Genomic DNA, 20,253 nt, shown 5'->3' with positions numbered 1-20,253 from the left:
CTTGGAGTTGTCAGGAGCTTGCAAGTCGAAGATAAAATCTGACATCAATAGTGCTATGAAACCCACCACAGGCTCCAAAGATGTGCATCTTAATTGGTTTATTCCATTCTCATTGTTTGCACATTTGTTTGGTTCATGTGATGTTTTGAAGAAAACAAAGATTACTTATCAATGCAAGTGTCCATCCGAGGAATGGATGAGTCAGCTATTGGGTGAGTCTTGGGAAGTCAAAAGAACACATTTTGATGAGACGATTGAGTGCAGGGTCAACCAATCTGATATTACATTTAGGTAAAACTTTTTTACTACTTTGCATACCTTGATTTAATTGACATAGGTCTCGCTTAGATGAATTGTTATGTTAGTCGCATTGATCACTTACCATTATTTTTGTTTTTATTACAGGTATTTCATTGCTAGACAAACTCTGTGCGTTCGCTTTCGATATAGAAGATGACGACTTTTGCGAGGGGAGTGGATCAGCTTGGATCAAGATATCCGAGATGACACACATACAGCGCTCGTAGATGTGGTAATCTTGTGGAGTGGTCATAATCCTTTCGTAGTCAGTGCAGAGAGTCATTGGCCCATTTATTTTCTGAGACAAGAAATCCAATTAATGTCCAATGAGCCCCTCTACAACTTCTATTTCAAGTTAGATAATAGAAAAGTTAGGACTCGTAGTGAGCAATCCATGACATGTAAACAATGTGCTTCTCCACATATCCTTGAGATAGTGGAATCCTTGTAAAAAAACTTTATAAAGAGTGAATACATACCTTTTTTGAACTTCTGAGTACTTTAAATTTTAGTTTACTGTGATCCAAGCGTGCGATAATACATACTGTAATTACTCAATCGTGCAGTTAAAAATCATAATTAAATTGCAGGTTAGAGGTCTATAATCTAGAGAATATTGTCTTTGCACAATGATATATTGTAGCGCATCTCTGCTGCTCGTTTCTTACATTTTAATATTAAATTGGATCCAAAGGGAATTTCAAGGCCTTTTAGATTTATTTTCTTTAAAAAATTATATATTTTCTCTTGTTAGACTTGAATATACTCAGCGACCCAAACATATTCGAGGATATAATAATGTAGAACGAAGCGTTTGTCTGTATGAGTAATTTTAACAGTGACTTTAAAGTACTGAAATAAAGAAACTAAGGTAAGAGTTTTAATTTGAAACTTTAGAGTTAATAACTTTATAAAGAACCTTTATTTAAAACCCTAAACACATAAAAGCTATAACTCCAAACTCATTTTCACTTTCATTCTCCACTTCCCTACACTTGTGCTCTCATTCCTTCTCTCTTTGTGTGCCATGGCTACCACTCCCGCCTTTGCCGCATGGATCAGTTCCACATGCTACACGTGTTGAGATATCGAGCTCCACTCGTGATACGCCAGGGTGACCGTTGTATATTTATGTCACCGACTTGTCAGCTACATGATAGCTATCCTTATCTACTCTAGTTCGTGGCTCAGTTAGTATGCCACCTTAGTTAGTTGAGTTTGGTTTGAGACCCATATATAGGGTTCTTCTATTTCTTTGTACTTGAGTTCTTTTTGGCTTACACAACTAAGAAGAGGAAAACTGTTTTCAGCCTCCACCCTTGTGTGTCTTCCCCCATTGTGCAAGCAAGAAAGCTTCAAGCGAGACTCCTTCCTTCTCTCCCACAATCTTGACATGGTATCAGAGCCTTGTTCGTGGTAAGGAGCTCAAGAAAGCAAGCCAAGCTCGCGGTGGTCTGGTAAGAGGAGCAGTGTTGCTTTCATTTCCTGTTTTGGGAGCAGATCTCTGCAGGTAGCACAGCCGGAAATTGCAGGAGTGCATTGTCTCAGGTTGAGACGCCCTTCGCGGTGAAGCAAGAGGGCAGTATATGCTGCGGGAGAGGGCTTTAGCCCCTGGCGACCTTGTTTTTTTGATTTGAGGCCATTTCGGGGCCTGTTTTGCAGACGGAAGTTTTCTGCACGCACTCAAGAAAAGGCTCAGTTTTATGCTGTGCGACCACTGTTCTACAGGTCGGTGAAAAGTTACTGTAGAAATTGCATCGTATGCTTGTGCGCAGAGACATTGGGAGTTTCAGAATCATCCTTGGTTCCTGTTTATGCAAAATCGTCACTAGGAAGTGACTGTGTGGTCAAATACCACTTTCGCCAGTTTTGCAGATTTGCCCTTGTGAGGGTGAAGCTGTGTTTTTTGCAGTGACAGAATTTCTTGCAGTATTCTGTAATGGCGTCTGATTCTCTTTCACAGATTGTCACTGAAAAGCTTGACAAGAACAACTTCCAGGCATGGAAGTTTAGAATGACGAATTTCCTTATGGGAAAAGGATATTGGGAATTTGTTGCAGGAAATGAAGAAGAACCAGTTCTTCCTGATGTTCCCAATCAACAACAAATGCAGGCATTTAAAACATGGCATGAGAGAGCCAGGAAAGTTATGTATTGGCTGTCTATCAGTATTTCAGACTCTATGATTGTGCATATTCAGGATGCAAGTACGCCAAAGGAGGCATGGGATACTTTGTCAAAAATGTATAGCACAAATACGCAAGCCAGGAAAATGCAGCTCAAGCAAGAGTTGCATAATGTGCAAAGAGAAAGTATGAGCATCAACGACTACCACATGAAGGTGAAGAAGATTGCAGATGCACTTGCTTCCATTGGGTCGCCAGTGGAAGATGATGATTTAGTTTCCGTGACCTTGAATGGTCTAGGAAAGGATTATGCACAGTTTCGGACATCCATTTCAGTTCGTGAAAGATTTCCTGATTTTGAGGAGTTGATTGCTCTTCTAATTTCTGAGGAACAGAGAAATGGTGGTGCATCTTCTTCAGGAGGAACTTCAAAAGAAGCTGTCTTCTACTCAAATGCTGGAAGAGGTAGAGGCAGAGGTAGAGGAGGCCGATTTGGAGGCCGTGGCAGAAATCAGAATATGCAGCAAACTCAAGAAAACCAGTCCTATGGAGGAGGACGTGGTAACTCTAGAGGCAGGGGGAGCCAAAGAGGTCGTGGTGGATGGCAAAGAGGCCAAAATGCAAACAGTAATGTTGAATGCTACTACTGTGGTAAAATGGGTCATATGGCTAAAGACTGCTATAAAAAGCAGAATGACATCATGAATGGAAAACTGCAACAAGGGAATTATGCATCTTCTAGTAGACAGGGTGATGACAGAAATGAGCATTTGTTCATGGTGCAGCACATGAACAATTCTATGACAAGTGCAGAAGAAAGCAATGATGTATGGTATGTTGACTCAGGTGCATCAAACCACATGACAGGTCATGCAGAATGGATGGAGGATGCAAAGAAAATGGAAAAACCAGGATTTGTGGAGACTGGTGATGATACTGCACATCCTATTGTGCAGATTGGAAAAATTCCCTTGTCTATGCAGGGTGGGAAAAAGAAATACATGTCCGATGTATTTCATGTCCCGAATATCACCAAGAATCTGGTTTCAGTTGGTCAAATGGTTGAACAGGGCTTGCAGGTCAGATTTAATCCTCATGGATGCTTTGTTGAGGATATGAAAAATAAAGGTCGCTTGATAGCAAAAGGAAAGAAGAAGGGCAGAATGTTTACATTGGATGCAGACATGTCTGAATTGAGTGCAACAATGTTTGCACATGGGACCGGTGTAGTTGCAGATATTGATATCTGGCATAAACGCATTCGTCATGTTAATGTACAGCGACTTAAATCAATGCAGGCCCAAAATATTGTTGCAGGATTGCCCAAATTCAAGGTTGCAGAAATGCATAAGGTATGTGAAGCCTGTCAGTTTGGAAAACAGGCAAGGAAACCATTTCCTAGACATGTTCAAGAGAGTGAGAAGCCATTGGAATTAATTCACTCTGATGTGTGGACAACTAAAGCTGCATCTCTTGGAGGCTGTCATTATTTTGTCAGTTTTATTGATGACTATAGCAGAAAAGTTTGGGTGTATTTTATGAAAAAGAAAAGTGAAGTTTTTGGGCATTTCAAAACTCTTAAAGCTATGGTTGAAAAAGAAACAGGCTTGCAGATAAAATGCCTAAGGTCAGATGGAGGGGGAGAGTACCTCTCAAATGAGTTTGCAAAGTTCTTGCAGGAGCATGGCATAAAGCAGCAATATTCATGCAGTTATACCCCACAACAAAATGGAATTGCAGAAAGGAAAAACAGGCATATTGGAGAGGTATCTCGTGCCATGCTCAATGAAAAAGACTTGCCAGATTTTTATTGGGCTGAAGCAGTTGCTACAGCAGTCTACATAATGAACAGGACTCCCACTGCAGCAATACATGGAATGACTCCAGAGGAGAGGTATACTGGTAGGAAACCAGATATTTCTCATTTGAAAATTTTTGGTTGCATTGCCTATGTACATGTGCCAGATGAGCTGAGATCCAAGTTGGATCCAAAAGCTGAGAAGTGCATCTTTATTGGTTACTCTCTGTAGCAAAAAGGGTATAGATGCTATAACCCTTCTACTCGTAAGTTTACAGTGAGCAGAGATGTTGTTTTTGATGAGATGAGTAGCTGGTATAAACCAGTAAATGTGATTGATGATGAAGATGCACAAAATGGTAATGCTACACAGAATTCACAGCAGCAGTCACAAAATATTAGTGGACCTGGAGCGTCCTCTAGCAGTGGTTCACATTCTTCGCCATGGACAGGCAGATTGAGATCAGGAGAATCTTCTCAAAGCAATGCAGATAGTGGTATGCAGGTATCACGAAAAGGAAAAGAGAAGGTTGATCAGCCCATGTTTGATGTGAATGCAGGTCACTCTTATGTGGATGGTGAATCCAGTGGCTCAGAACAGAGCATTGATGATGAGTTGGGTATTCCTTCTATTGTTACACCTGGAGTAAGGAAGACCAGGGATGTTTTGAGAGCACCTGGGAGTGAACCTACTTTGCGTAGGTCTACAAGAGCTAGGTATCCTGTGGATAGGCTGAAATATGATGGATTTACAGCCATTCACTATGCATATATGGTCAAAGTGATACAGGAACCAGAACCCACATCTTTTGAGCAAGCCATGGGAAAAGAAAAATGGGAGAAAGCCATGGATGAAGAAATGGATGCCTTGGAAGCAAATGCTACATGGGAGTTAGTACCTTTGCCTAAAGGTAAGAATGCAATTGGCTGTAAGTGGGTTTATAAGGTGAAGCACAATGCTGATGGTTCTGTGAACAGATACAAGGCAAGATTAGTAGTCAAGGGGTATGCACAAACATATGGCATTGACTATGAAGAAACATTTAGTCCGGTTGCAAGGATGGCAACCGTAAGAGCAGTCATTGCTATGGCTGCATCAAAGGGATGGTCTTTACATCAGATGGATGTAAAGAATGCCTTCTTGCATGGTGATTTGCAAGAAGAGGTCTATATGGAGCAGCCACCAGGTTATGTGCATGCTGTTCATCCTGAGTTTGTTTGCAGGTTGAAGAAAGCCTTGTATGGCTTGAAGCAAGCACCTAGAGCATGGTCTGACAAGATAGGACAGTATCTTGTCACTATTGGCTTTCAGATTTCCAAGGCAGATTTCTCACTTTATGTGAGAAAAACAGAGAAAGGTATTATGCTGCTTGTCATTTATGTTGATGATTTGATTATGACAGGTGACAGTGATGAAGATATCCTTCATGTGAAAATGCTATTGAAGCAGAAGTTTGAGATGAAGGATTTGGGAGAGCTGCGTTATTTCTTGGGCATTGAGGTGATTAGATCACCAAGTGGGATACAGCTCTTGCAGAGGCAGTATGGATTGGACATGCTGTCCAAATATGGGATGACAGGCTGTAAGCCTATTTCAGTTCCTTTGGAGCAAAATGTGAAGCTGAGCACAGATGCAGGTGAGCTTCTAGAAGACCCTACTATGTACAGACGCATAGTAGGAAGTTTGATTTATATGACTATTACCAGGCCAGATTTGAGCTATGCTGTTGGATTGGTAAGTCAGTTTATGCAGGCTCCAAGGAAACCACATTTGGATGCGGCTAGACGCATACTTAGGTATGTGAAGTCCACATTGCAGTATGGACTATTTTATGAGACTGGGGTTCAGATACAGTTGCATGGATACACTGATGCTGATTGGGCTGGTAGTATTTCTGATAGACGATCTACCAGTGGATATGTATTCTCTTTTGGGAGTGCTGCAGTCACTTGGAGCAGCAAGAAACAGCCTACAGTTGCCTTGTCGAGCACAGAGGCTGAGTACAGGGGTGCAGCAATGGCTGCATGTGAGGTAGCTTGGTTGCATAAGCTACTTTATGATATGCATCAGTCTACAGATGGGCCAGTTGTCATTTATTGTGACAACATGAGTAGTATACACTTGGCAAATAACCCAGTCTATCATGCTAGAACAAAGCACATTGAGGTGCATTATCACTATGTGCGAGAGAGGGTTTTACTAGGTCTTATTGATCTAGTTTATGTCAGCACAGAGGATCAGGTAGCTGACATATTCACGAAGGCATTGGGCGCAGAGAAGCTGCGCAAGTTCAGAGACCTGCTTGGTGTGCAGGAATTGGGATTGAGCTCGAGGGGGAGTGTTGAGATATCGAGCTCCACTCGTGATACGCCAGGGTGACCGTTGTATATTTATGTCACCGACTTGTCAGCTACATGATAGCTATCCTTATCTACTCTAGTTCGTGGCTCAGTTAGTATGCCACCTTAGTTAGTTGAGTTTGGTTTGAGACCCATATATAGGGTTCTTCTATTTCTTTGTACTTGAGTTCTTTTTGGCTTACACAACTAAGAAGAGGAAAACTGTTTTCAGCCTCCACCCTTGTGTGTCTTCCCCCATTGTGCAAGCAAGAAAGCTTCAAGCGAGACTCCTTCCTTCTCTCCCACAATCTTGACAACGCGCACATAGGGGACCAGATATACCCTAGGTTTTGCGTGACCTTGAGTCTAGAGAGCTCGCTTTCTGCTGTAGATCCTGACTCTAGTATACTAGCATCGTTTTGTGATGCAGTGAACCCTCTCACTTGCTCTATTCCCGACTCCACTCTCAGGTGGGTTCCGATGGATTTTTTGTATAGTTTGTGTGCCGGATCCAGCCATGCAAAGGTGATAAGTCGAGCCCTGGTGCATGTGGGGCAACATCTCCGCGCTAGAGCAGTGCCCACCTCGTCACAGGACCACGTCACGATGGATCTCATTGAGAGGGATGCCGCCTTTGCCATATATGTTATGTGCACTGAGGTGCAAGAGGACAGTGACGAGGACATCGACGCACCCTCTCAGCCACTATTAGAGTACTTTGAGAGGGAGCCTAAGGAGATCACTCTCGATCTGAGTGTTGAGGCAGCACAGAGCTTGGCCATTGTGCACCCACCTCCCTGCCCTGATGAGATGCCCACGAGTGAAGAGCCACCCCTCTCTTCTCTCCATGCTATCACCATCGAGGGGGTGGAATATCTACTCATGCAGGATGTGCTAGAGTTGTTGGAGCTTAGGGAAGAAGAACTATACTGTATCATGGTGCGTGATGCACCTAGTGATTTCATAGATTTTGATTTACAGGATGCCCCACCACATGTTGATGAGGTGGCTCGTTATGATGGCACGAGCATCGATGACATCTCTGCCATTGTGAGCATCCAGGAGCAGATTGAGGATGCGGCGCCACAGTATCAGATCTCTGATGAGGAGTTGGAGCGGTTGCAGGAAAGCCTTTTTGGTCCTCGACCCGACTATGCAGTGCCTACCCAGGAGAGAGACGAGAGCAGCCCAGTGGCAGGAGCAGACCTGAATGCTCCATTACAGCGGCAGATAGATGATGCAGAGAAGGTAATGTTCTCGGTTTCATATGAAACTTAACCAGTAGGGCCTCTAGGGCATCGGGAGCACGCACATGTGTTTTTGTCGGGATCAAGCCCCCAGATGTGCCCTGGCCGGAGGCTCGCGTCTGGGGGCCTGAATCTGCGGCCCTACTAGTTAAGTTTCATATGAATATGATTTATATATCTTCAGCACACTCCATGCATAGTGAGTCTGATACTGAACTTGTGTGTTGCAGGAGATTGTCTATATAGATGAGTTTTCATCTAGGCAGGGTGGTCGATCTGGTAGCCAAGGAAGGGTGCAAGACTCGGCATTGAAGGAGTACGTTGGGCAGCTTGTCAATGACATTATTGTATTTCATAAGACATGCCCCCCTGCTTTTGCAGAGAACTTCTTGAAGTTGAGGGCACTAACAAAGGCTGGGCCCTTCAAGACCATCCCGACCAACTCCAGCCTGGAGAAAGTAGTGTTGCTTCGACGTTCGAAGCTTCTCTACTTATTCACGAGTACTAGGTTTGGCCCACTTTTTTCCATGGTGGCCCGTGGCATGGTTTCCGGTGTTGAAGACCCCACTGTCATTAGACAGGAACTATTGGGGTAAAATGTATTGTTGCCTATGATCAAGAATAGCTCTGACCATGGGGAGCCTAGCTCCAAGAAGCCTAGGAGAGAATAGATGTACTTATTGCCTACTGATATCGCATCACTGATGTACTGCACTTTGTAGTCTTCTCTTCAAGTAATGAAAACTGATGTTTGTTGGATTCGCGTGCAATGTAGTTTGTGATACGTGTCATTTACTGTTTTTTTAAACTTGAATGTTATGTTTATTTGTCGAATTTATACGTAATACGATTCGTACCCTAAATTTAATACACAGTGCTTTATCGAATTCGTGCGCAACATGTATTTGTTCGAACGCATGTAACGATAACTCAACGATGTAAATAAAATAAATATCAAGCGACTAAACAAAAGTAAGATGCGCCAAAAACTTTGTATTTGTATTAATAACAATTTTACATGGGGTCCATTACAACCAAGGCTTTACAAAATGTCTTCAGAAGCTACATTCCATGTGCTTTTGAGTTTGTACACCTCTATCCTTGCTGACCTCCGCGAGGACTATCTTTCCATCGCCGAAAGAACCTGACTATCCGCAGATCCCTGTCGGTGATAGTGACCCTCCTTGCATGTACCGCTGCATAGACTGAGTCTCCAAATAAGTCGATGAGGTAGGCTTCAGCAGCTTCTTATAGTGTGAGGAGGGCCTGGGCAGTCCAGGATCCGGTTGTTTCGCGCGTGATGTATCTGGAAACTGGTTCCTGTTGTTCCTGATCAGTATGCCCTCCATGATCTCTCGCACCAACTTCTGGAATGGAGCCTTCGGTATCAGGAGGTGAGTGGTCTTCTGGTAGTGGCGGATCTCGCGAAGAGCCACTGTGCCTGGCTTCCATCGACGCTTGCGATGCTGGTGTGGTGGTGGTAGTGGTGGAGCTAGAGGACGTGGCTGCCGTATGGAATTTCCAGGGGGGTGTCTCCGGGCCGCTTGCTTGGTGCGTACCATGTCTTCTAGGAGAGAGAACTCAGAACTCAAAAGTGAAATGTGTAAAATGAGGTGAAACTTTAAACTTATAGCCAAACTTTTTAAAAACCCTAAAATTTCAATTAATGAATCCACGCTTAGGAAAAATATCACCAGTGCTCCGATTCACATGAAATTTTACCTGTAGGCTCCTCAAGGACACATCAACCACCCAAAATTTTTTTGGCCCCAACAGAAGCCTCTGGATCACCTGTCCGGAGGCTCGCGTCTAGGGCCCTGAATTTGGGACGCGAGCCTCCGGACAGGTGACCCAGAGGCTTCTGATGGGGCCAAATTTTTAATATAAATGAGTTTTTCTAATGCCCAGCATGAGGGTGAAGTTTCACCAGATTCCGATTTATAAATTTGACAGTTCAATCTTTTTTTGAAAATGCGTTAACTGCATTATACTGCACTGATAATGTATTGTCAACCTCGCAACTGTAGATTAAATGTATTGATAATGAGTGTGCGCAACTGCAGATTAAATGTATTGTCAACCTCCCAATGCGAAACATTGGAAACTTAAAAATTGACAAAAAATAAATCATGGGTAAAATGGAATATCGCATCGGATATACTGTTGCCAAACCACTAAATATAGTAAGGATATAGTGCATCGGCCCATGTACAACTGATCACCAACGTGTACGTGGTTGCACATTGAATTTATCCTCAACAAAACTACTTACAAAATTGGAAACTTGAAAATTCACACAATGCGAAACATGGTCAAAATAGAATATCACATATTGGATTTAGCATTGCGAAACTATGAAATACACGGTAGATAGTGCATCGCACCAAGTACAACTAGAGCTAGGGAAAATTTAGCTCCATTTTGCAAGCCACTACTATCAAATACTTGAAGGTCTACTGGAAAGATAACCCAAAACTAAGCTTCTTACAATCTACAACCAAACCTGAGCTAAAAACATAGATCCAATTACAAGGTAGCTTCTCAAAGCATATTGTTGATATTAAGATTAAATGCATCCTTGTTATTGCGGATCCTGCGAACAAGAACCAGATCTATGCGCTTAATAGTGATACGTCGGGCATGAATGGCTAAAAGTTGACCATCACTCATTAGATCAATCAAGTAGCTTTCAACTGTTTCTTGGAGAGCAAGCAAGGCTTGGCTTGACCATCGCCCCACATTCCTTGCCTGGTTCCTTGAAAAGAACTTGTGATGATGCCCTGACTATAGATCTTGCAGTATTTCTCGCACCAACCTGGAGAATGGTGCCTTAGGAATAATCAAGTCGACACTCTTCTGGAATTTCCTTATCTCGCGTAGCGCAGCTGTGCCTAGTCTCCATCTTTGCTTTTTATGTGTTGGAGGGCGTGTATTACGAGCTGGAGTAGTAGTGGGAGGTGGAGCAGCTGGAGCATGTGGACCACCATTTCTGGACAATGGCGAACCATCATTATCGACCATACTAGGGCCACCATTGTTGGCCACAGTAGCGCCACCATTATTGGCTGCACTAGGGCCACCGTTATCGGTCACCAGGGGATCTTTGTCACTCACAGTACACTCACTAGATTCGGAAGAGTGTTGAGCTCTTGCTCTCGCAGGCACCTTTTTGATAGGAAGCTTGGAACATGCCATGGCTGTGATGATGAAGGATAGAAAGGTGGAGGGTAGAGTGGAGAGCAATGGGAAAAAATGAAAGGAGAGACGACTTAAATACGAAACTTTCAAACTTACTGTGGTGTAAATGGATTTTAAATTTATCATTTCATTTCATTTCTCCACCCCATCCCTACCTCTCTCTATCTCCTGACACCCCCCTCATGCCCCCCCTCCCTCTCTAGGCCGAATGTTCCAATGTTTAGAATTTTCATATCTTTGTCTTAGGATTTCAAAATCGACTTTTCATAATTAAAAAACAAAGTTCAAAATCGACTTTGAAAAATATAGTGACAAACCTTTGAAATTTTAAAGAAAATTTATAAGACATCTCATGTTAGAGATATGAGTATTGATGTGTCATATCCTTGGGACTTGTGCTCTCTTGTGGACTCTAAATGCATCAAAATTATTATCTTTATCTAGGTCTCCATTTTTTGCCATCTCTCTCTTGGGTTGCCAACCATTCTGCGTGCCGTTGTCTAGCTGTGTTGTTTTCATATCTTGCTTTTCTCACTTCATATATTGCCCTACTTATAGATTCTGCTTGAGATGTTTTGGACTTCTTTTCTTTTTCCTCGTATCTTATCGCTAGTCTCCTATACCACCATTGGAATAATTACCTCATAGAATTGGAATCATTGATGCCACCTCCATGATAGTTGCCTTTTGAAAAGCACAGCGAGCTTGCCAGTGAGATCTTTCCATGCCTTGAGTTGACCGTATTGCCAAACTTCCTTGATCTACAAAGTATGGACCGTGTGCTTCAAGTATATGCTGCACAAGAAAAGAGATTAGAAACACAAAATAATTCGAAATGATGATTTTTTTTTACAATGGTGATAATACTGACCATGTAGTGTGTTATGCTATTTGTAGTCCATGCCTCCACCATGGACTTATGAAATTTAGCAGCTGTCTCTTTAAATGCATTGGCATCACCATCCATAAACCCCAACTTCTGTAAGAGAGCTGCTAATCTATCTAGGTGTATCCACACTTCTGCCTTCGCAATCCTCGTTCGTCCCCCATTGCTCCAATCTGAAACAGCAAGGTGCAACTTTTTCCATGCTTCGTACTTCTCTGGTTGTTTTACTAGTATATTGCCTTCCTCATCTCGAGGTGGAGATAAAAACTTCCTAGCCTTGGGTCCGCCAAAGCATGGTTTACAAGGAACATTTCCACTCTTCCCCGATTTTTTCTCGTCCTTTTTTATTTCTACTTGGCCTCCGTGCAATCCAACTTCAGAGAGGACTTGTTCTACCTTCTTGCATGTAGCATCAGATTCCGACACGGGCTGCATCTTGTATGCAAAGCATATATATTCATATACTAGCTTCTCAATTATTCTAACCAAACAATGCAATGTGCAAAAGTGAACCCTTGTTAGTGGTATTTCCAAAATAGGGCGCCAGTTTGGATCCACTAGAATTAGCATTCCATTTCTCATGACTTTCTGATCACGTGTCGGAGCACCCTATTGTCCTGCCTTGGCAAGCCATTCTTTCTTTCCATCTTTCCCTTTCTTCCTAGTTTGCATGCAGTATATGCACGGAAATTTTGCATTTGCTGCATTTGATAAACCAAACATACACTTCAATGTTTTTAAATCACCTGCAAGATGCCATTCAACTTGATAGTCCCCAAACCCCTCAACGTGTAAAACTGCTCCATTATTTTACTGTTGAATAACACTGGGTATATTAGTGAGGTTTAAAAAAACTTTAAGTACTTCATGGTCCTCCTTTGGTATTTCAAAAGCTGCAAGCCACCATATTTCATTCTCCGATTGTACACTGAAGTATAAAGGATGTTTTTCATCGATGTTGGGATCCAATGCTCGATTCATAAGTGTTATACTCACACGCTCAAGTCTTTGCCCCTTGATAATCTCACTCTCATCAAGTTTGAGGACAAACTTAAGCTTGCCTCTACATTCTTCCATAGACATATTGTAAAACTTGACCATAGCAATCTAAACCCTACATATATCCAATACAAAGTTGTTGGATGCATTCAATACAAAGGCAACTTCTTTGGAACCATACTTCAATATGTGTGTGTGTTCCAGATGCATAGGCTCACCAATTAGTTCTAAAACTTTCTCATTTAGTTGTTTTCGAGCCTTCTTCATGTGAAATGGTTTTGGCAGAGGCATTAGTCGCTTAGTATTGAAGACTTGCTTAAAACCTGTATCCAATTGTTGATAGAGCATACTATATGACTCAGAACTCATTCCCACCTTGTCACATAATCCCTGAGCATCTGTAGCAGTAAACAAGTTGCTCACATCCCTAAGACGTTCACTAGCAACACCATCCACAATGTCCCTGAATTTACGATTTTCCAATGCATTTTTGACCATATTCTTGCTAAGGACTTTGGCAATAGTATCATTCTCTGCATGAGGAAACATATTTCTCATTGTAGTAGATTGAGCATATATCCGTCTATGATATTGTCCACTTCCTTTGGCTAATTGGCCAATTGGTTTAACGGATCGGATGCACCGACGTGCCTCTTTGGTTTTTAAAGTGGGCCCAATCTCCAAAGTTTTTGTGAGCTTCCTCTCTATGTTTCGATTCTCCTTCTCCAAGTCATTGACTTTAGACTGTAACTCCATATTCTGCACGTGTGTAGCATGCATAGCATCTTCAATGACAGACATTGCTTGTTGTAGGTTCTGGTTCTCTCTATCCTTCTCAGCCAATAATCTATCCTTTTCCATCAAAGACTGCATATTCCCTTGTAATCTTGTCTGCATATTTGTCAAGGTTTGATGAGCCCCTGCTAATCCTTGTGTGACAAGTCTGCATGTGTATCCATACAATCATTCATTGCCTTCACAAGCAAACTTTATAAATGATGTAAGCCCTTCAAATTGTGGTGGCCTTCAAGTGAGTGGATCGGGTGGATAAATGCATCCATCAACCCAAAGGTCCACATTTTTTTTCCCTGCATTTCTTTCTTATTGCATCCTGCATCTTATTGCATCATCTTTTTCCACAGTTCTTTTGAACATTGGTGCATATTCATCCTCCAATTGAAAGTGAATATCTCTCTTTCTCTTGGTACATCCTGCACCTGCATTCTGCAAAAAAAAAAGTATGCAAATGTTAACTTGGATTAACATTCAAATCGCAGAACTACACCCCTTTGATTCACTATATCTGTGTTTATTTTAAAACCCAGTTGGTTCTTGTCTCTTTCTCTTGCTTTCAGTCTTGATAGACCCTAATCAACCCCTAATCAGCCTGTAATCTTGGCTTTTAATCTACCTCTAATTAGCATCAAATCTTATCTTCTGTTCTATCCAAAATATTCTCTCTCTCTCTCTCTCTCTCTTTCTCTCTCTCCCTCTCTCAACAAAAATTCATCAAGGAAACCCTAAACACATTCATACTGAAGCTTGGCTAGTGGAAAACAATAACATCATCTTATCTTCTACCCTAATTTACTATCTGTCACTCTATCACTTATTTTCTTTGTTCATCTCACACAGTCCTCTCTGTCCCCCCCTTCTCCCCTCCTCTCTCTCCCTCTCTCCCCCTCTCTCTCTCTCTATGAATTGATGCTTAAGGACTGAACAACAACTGTGAAGAATAATAACATCACAAAGATTTAAAAAATAAAGATACCTCCATTATCACTGGATTGCTTGTAGTATAGACTGTTGAAGACGGAGATTTCTTACTGCATATTTCAGAAGAGGAAGATGGCTTGTAGCAGGGTAGAGTGTGTTGTAGATAGAGATTCTTTGATTTCAACAAATGGTATCAAAACTACTCCTCAATGCTGCTTCAGAAGAACTTGTATGCAAGAAACCATATTCTGGAGGGAAAGAGAAGAATGCACAAAATTTGGGACAAAACTAGAGCTTTCTGAGGGAATGAAAAAATGCCCAGAAATAGGTATATACTTGTCCAAAAAAGATGAAAATTTACAAGGAAACTCTCGAGTCAAAAAGGTGTCTCTGGGTAAAAAATAATCTTAAAATATGATGTGTACGTCATTTTATATCGTTTTTTAACTTCCGCCCTTTTAAGAAGCGAGAATGAGAATGATTGAAAAGTCATGAGGGCACTAAAGAGGGCATTAAAGAGTCATGAGGGCATTAAAGAATGATTGGCTGCGTTTTTAGAAAAAATAGAATTGTATTTTTCTAGTTATGAGGATTTTGAGAAAAAGTGACCTTATCCTGCAGTTTGGGAATAAAATAATAGGTGAAATCTATTGAAAACACAAAAAAGAGATTTGCTTGATTGTAGAAGATCTCTTTTTATAATATTATTTTGGAATCTCTTTTTAGAGAGAGAGAGGTGAGAGAAACCCCTTAAGGGGCAAAAAACAGAGTCCATATTTCTCCTAATGCATGTATCCATTTGGCATGCTCGTTTGGGGCATATGTCTCTTAAAGGAATGAAAATGCTCCGTGCTTTGCAGTATCTTCTGCCTTTTGAGTCTTCGCATTTTGATTCTTGTGATCATTGTTTATATGGCAGGCAGACTAGAAATACACATAAAAATTCTGGTAAGAAACACATGGGTGAGCCCTTGGCTCTTGTGCACTCAGATGTATGTGGGCCCATGCCCTGTCAATCACTTGGTTGGGCAAAGTACTTTGTTACTTTCATAGATGATTACTCACATAAGGTCTGGGCTTATCCCATAAAGAGAAAGTTTGATGTATTAGATACATTTCAGCATTGGCTTGCATTAGCAGAGAACTAGTTTGGGAAAATGATAAAATGCCTAAGGTCTGATAATGGGGGTGAGTATGTATCACGTGCTTTTGAGCAGTTTTGTGATGAGCGGGGTATTAAGCATCAATTGACCACCCCTTTCACCCCTCCCCAAAATGGTATGGCTGAAGATATAAATAGGACCATTCAGGAAAGGGTCCGTAGCATGCTTAGCTAGGCTGGCTTACCGCAGTACTTTTGGGCTGAGGCAGTTACTACTGTAGTGCATCTCATTAAGAGGTTGCCTAGAAGTGGCATTGACTTGTGCCCAAGGACAAACGCAATAAGTTGGATCCTAAAAGTATCAAATGCATTTTCATTGCGTATGGAGATGTAGGAGAAATGGGTTACTATCTATGGGATCCGCAAGCGCAAAAAGTGATCCGTAGCCATGATATCATCTTTCATGAGGAAAAAATGCAGATGCAGCCTGAGAAAGTAATTGAGGTATGCAGAGTTACCTTTCAGGAGGAGCCACTTGCTCCTGTTCAGCCTACTCCACGGCCAGCTAGAGAGCATGTAGCATCACCTGATGCTCATGGCCCAAGTGTTAGACATGCTGATGTTAGACAGGATGTCGATCAAGCAATAGAGATTAGGTTGAGGCATTCTACTAGAGATAGACAACCTCCTGACCGTTTTGCATCCTCTATGGATTATGTACTGGCTATAGATGCAGGAGAGCCTCTCACTTATAATGAGGCTATGCAAAAGGGTGATTGTCACTCTTGGGAGAGGGCTATGCAGTCTGAGATTAACTCATTGCATAACAATCAAACTTGGGATTTGGTTTCCTTGCCTCAGGGTGAGAAGGCTTTTCCATGCAAGTGGATGTACAAGCTGAAAAGTACCCCTAGACACCCCAAGCTGGCATACAAGGCTCAATTGGTTGCTAAGGGTTTTAAGCATGAGCATGGTGTTGACTTTGATGAAGTCTTTTCTCCTATGGTCAAGATGACCACCCTATGCTTAGTCTTGGCCTTGGTTGCACAGCTTGACCTAGACTTGTACTAGTTGGATGTCAAGACGGCTTTTTTACATGGGGACTTACACGATGAGATTTACATGGAGAAACCTAAGGGATTTGCAGACCCTGGCAGGGAACACCTAGTGTGCAAGCTAAAGAAGAGCCTATATGGTTTTAAGTAGGCACCTAGGGAATGGTACCATAAGTTTGATGCATTCATGCAGTCACAAGGTTATAGCCACAGTGCTATGGATCCGTGCTTGAAGAAAGCCCATGATGATTCTTTACTGATTTTGGTACTCTATGTGGATGACATGGTTTTAGCATGGACAACTCATGAGGAGCTAGATGCCCTTAAGGCTCAAGTCAAGAAGAGCTTTGAGATGAAAGATCTGGGACATGCCTCTCATATACTTGGTATGCACATTACGTGCGATAGATCTCAGGGAATTCTCTATCTGTCGCAAAGGGAGTACATTCATAAAGTCCTTGAGCATTTCTGCATGCAAGATGTTAAGCCTATTGGTTGTCCATTACCTTCTCATGTGAAGGTTTCATTGGCCGTTTGTCCACAGATAGATGAGCACAAGTCCAAGATGGCCAAGATTGTCAAGATTGTGGGAGAGAAGGAAGGAGTCTCACTTGTAGCTTTCCTGCTTGCACAATGGGGGAATACACACAAAGGTGGAGGTTGAAAACAGTTTTCCCCTTCTTAGTTTGTGTAAGCCAAAAAGAACTCTAGTATATAGAAATAGAAGAACCCTATATATGGGTCTCAAACCAATCTCAACTAACTAAGGTGGCATACTAACTGAGCCACGAACTAGAGTAGATAAGGATAGTTGTCATCTAGCTATTATTCATGGGCGGTGTACCAACCGCATCTGCAATTGACAAGTTGGTGACATAAATGCACAATGGTCACCCTGGCATATCACAAGTGGAGCTCGATATCTCAACACTCCCCCTTGAGCTCAATCCCAATTCCTACACACCAAGTAGGTCTCTGAACTTGCGTAGCTTCTCTGCGCCCAATGCCTTCATGAATATGTTAGCTACCTGATCCTCTGTGCTGACATAAACTAGATCAATAAGACCTAGTAAAACCCTCTCCCGCACATAGTGATAATGCACCTCAATGTGCTTTGTTCTAGCATGATAGACTGGGTTATTTGCCAAGTGTATACTACTCATGTTGTCACAATAAATGACAACATCATAAAGTAGCTTATGCAACCAGGCTACCTAACATGCAGCCATTGTTGCGCCCCTGTACTCAGCCTCTGTGCTCGACAAGGCAACTCTAGGTTGTTTCTTGCTGCTCCAAGTGATTGCAACACTCCCAAAAGAGAACACATATCCACTGGTAGATCGTCTATCAGAAATACTACTAGCCCAATCAACATCAATGTATCCATGCAACTGTATCTGAATCCCAGTCTCATAAAATAGTCTATACTGCAATGTGGACTTCACATACCTGAGTATACGTCTAGCCGCATCCAAATGCAGTTTCCCTAGAGCCTGCATAAACTGACTTACCAATCCAACAGCATAGCTCAAATCTGGCCTGGTAATAGTCATATAAATCAAACTTCCTACTATGCGTCTACATAGTAGGGTCTTTGAGAAGCTCACCTGCATTTGTGCTCAACTTCACATTTTGCTCCAAAGGAACTGAAATAGGCTTACAGCCTGTCATCCCATATTTGGACAGCATGTCCAATCCATACTGCCTCTGCAAGAGCCATATCCCACTTGGTGATCTAATCACCTCAATGCCCAAGAAATAACGCAGCTCTCCCAAATCCTTCATCTCAAACTTCTGCTTCAATAGCATTTTCACATGAAGGATATCTTCATCACTATCACCTGTGATAATCAAATCATCAACATAAATGACAAGCAGCATAATATCTTTCTCTGTTTTTCTCACATAAAGTGAGAAATCTACCTTGGAAATCTGAAAGCCAATAGTGACAAGATACTATCCTATCTTATCAGACCATGCTCTAGGTGCTTGGTTCAAGCCAAAGGCTTTCTTCAACCTGCAAACAAACTCAGGATGAACAGCATGCACATAACCTGGTGGCTGCTCCATATATACCTCTTCTTGCAAATCACCATGCAAGAAGGCATTGTTTACATCCATTTGATGTAAAGACCATCCCTTTGATGCAGCCATAGCAATGACTGCTCTTACAGTTGCCATCCTTGCAACCGGACTGAATGTTTCTTCATAATCAATGCCATATGTTTATGCATATCCCTTGACTACTAATCTTGCCTTGTATCTGTTCACAGAGCCATCTGCATTGTGCTTCACCTTATAAACCCACTTACAACCAATTGCATTCTTATCTTTAGGCAAAGGTACCAATTCCCATATAGCATTTGCTTCCAAAGCATCCATTTCTTCATCCATGGCTTTCTCCCATTTTTCTTTTCCCATGGCTTGCTCAAAAGAAGTGGGTTCTGTTTCCTGTATCACTTTGACCATATAAGCATAGTGAATGGTTGTAAATCCATCATATTTCAGCCTATCCATAGGATACCTAGCTCTGGTAGACCTGCGTAAAGTAGGTTCACTCCCAGGTACTCTCAAAACATCCCTGGTTTTCCTTACTCCAGGTGTAACAATAGAAGGAATACCCAACTCATCATCAATGCTCTGTTCTGAGCCACTAGATTCACCATCCACATAAGAGTGACCTGCATTCACATCAAACATGGGCTGATCTACATTCTCTTTTCCTTTTCGTGAAACCTGCATACCACTATCTGCATTGTTTTGAGGAGATTCTCTTAATCTCAATCTGCCTGTCCATGGCGAAGAATGTGAACCACTGCTAGAGGACACTCCATGTCCACTAATATTTTGTGACTGCTGCTGTGAATTCTGTGCAGCATTACCATTTTGTGCATCTACATCATCAATCACATTTACTGGTTTATACCAGCTACTCATCTCATAAAAAACAACATCTCTGCTCACTGTAAACTTACGAGTAGAAGGGTTATAGCATCTATACCCTTTCTGCTTGCAGAGAGTAACCAATAAAGATGCACTTCTCAGCTTTTGGATCCAACTTGGATCTCAACTCATCTGGCACATGAACATAGGCAATGCAATAAAAAATCTTCAAATGAGAAATATCTGGTTTCCTACCAGTATACCTCTCCTCTGGAGTCATCCTATGTATTGCTGCAGTGGGAGTCCTATTCATTATGTAGACTGATGTAGCAACTGCTTCAGCCCAGTAAAAATTTAGCAAGTCTTTTTCGTTGAGCATGGCACGAGATACCTCTCCAATATGCCTGTTTTTCCTTTTTGCAATTCCATTTTGTTGTGGGGTATGACTGCATGAATATTGCTGCTTTATGCCATGCTCCTGCAGGAACCTTTCAAACTCATTTGAGAGGTACTCTCCCCCTCCATCTGACCTTAGGCATTTTATTTGCAGGCCTGTTTCTTTTTCAACCATAGCTTTAAGAGTTTTGAAATGCCCAAAAACTT

The sequence above is a fragment of the Lygodium microphyllum genome, chromosome 9 (assembly GCF_053477565.2).
Source record: "Lygodium microphyllum isolate KBCC chromosome 9, Lygodium_microphyllum_v1.1.10, whole genome shotgun sequence".
Classification (NCBI taxonomy): Eukaryota; Viridiplantae; Streptophyta; class Polypodiopsida; order Schizaeales; family Lygodiaceae; genus Lygodium; species Lygodium microphyllum.
The sequence above is the reverse complement of the archived record's forward strand: the minus strand, read 5'-3'. Positions refer to the sequence as shown.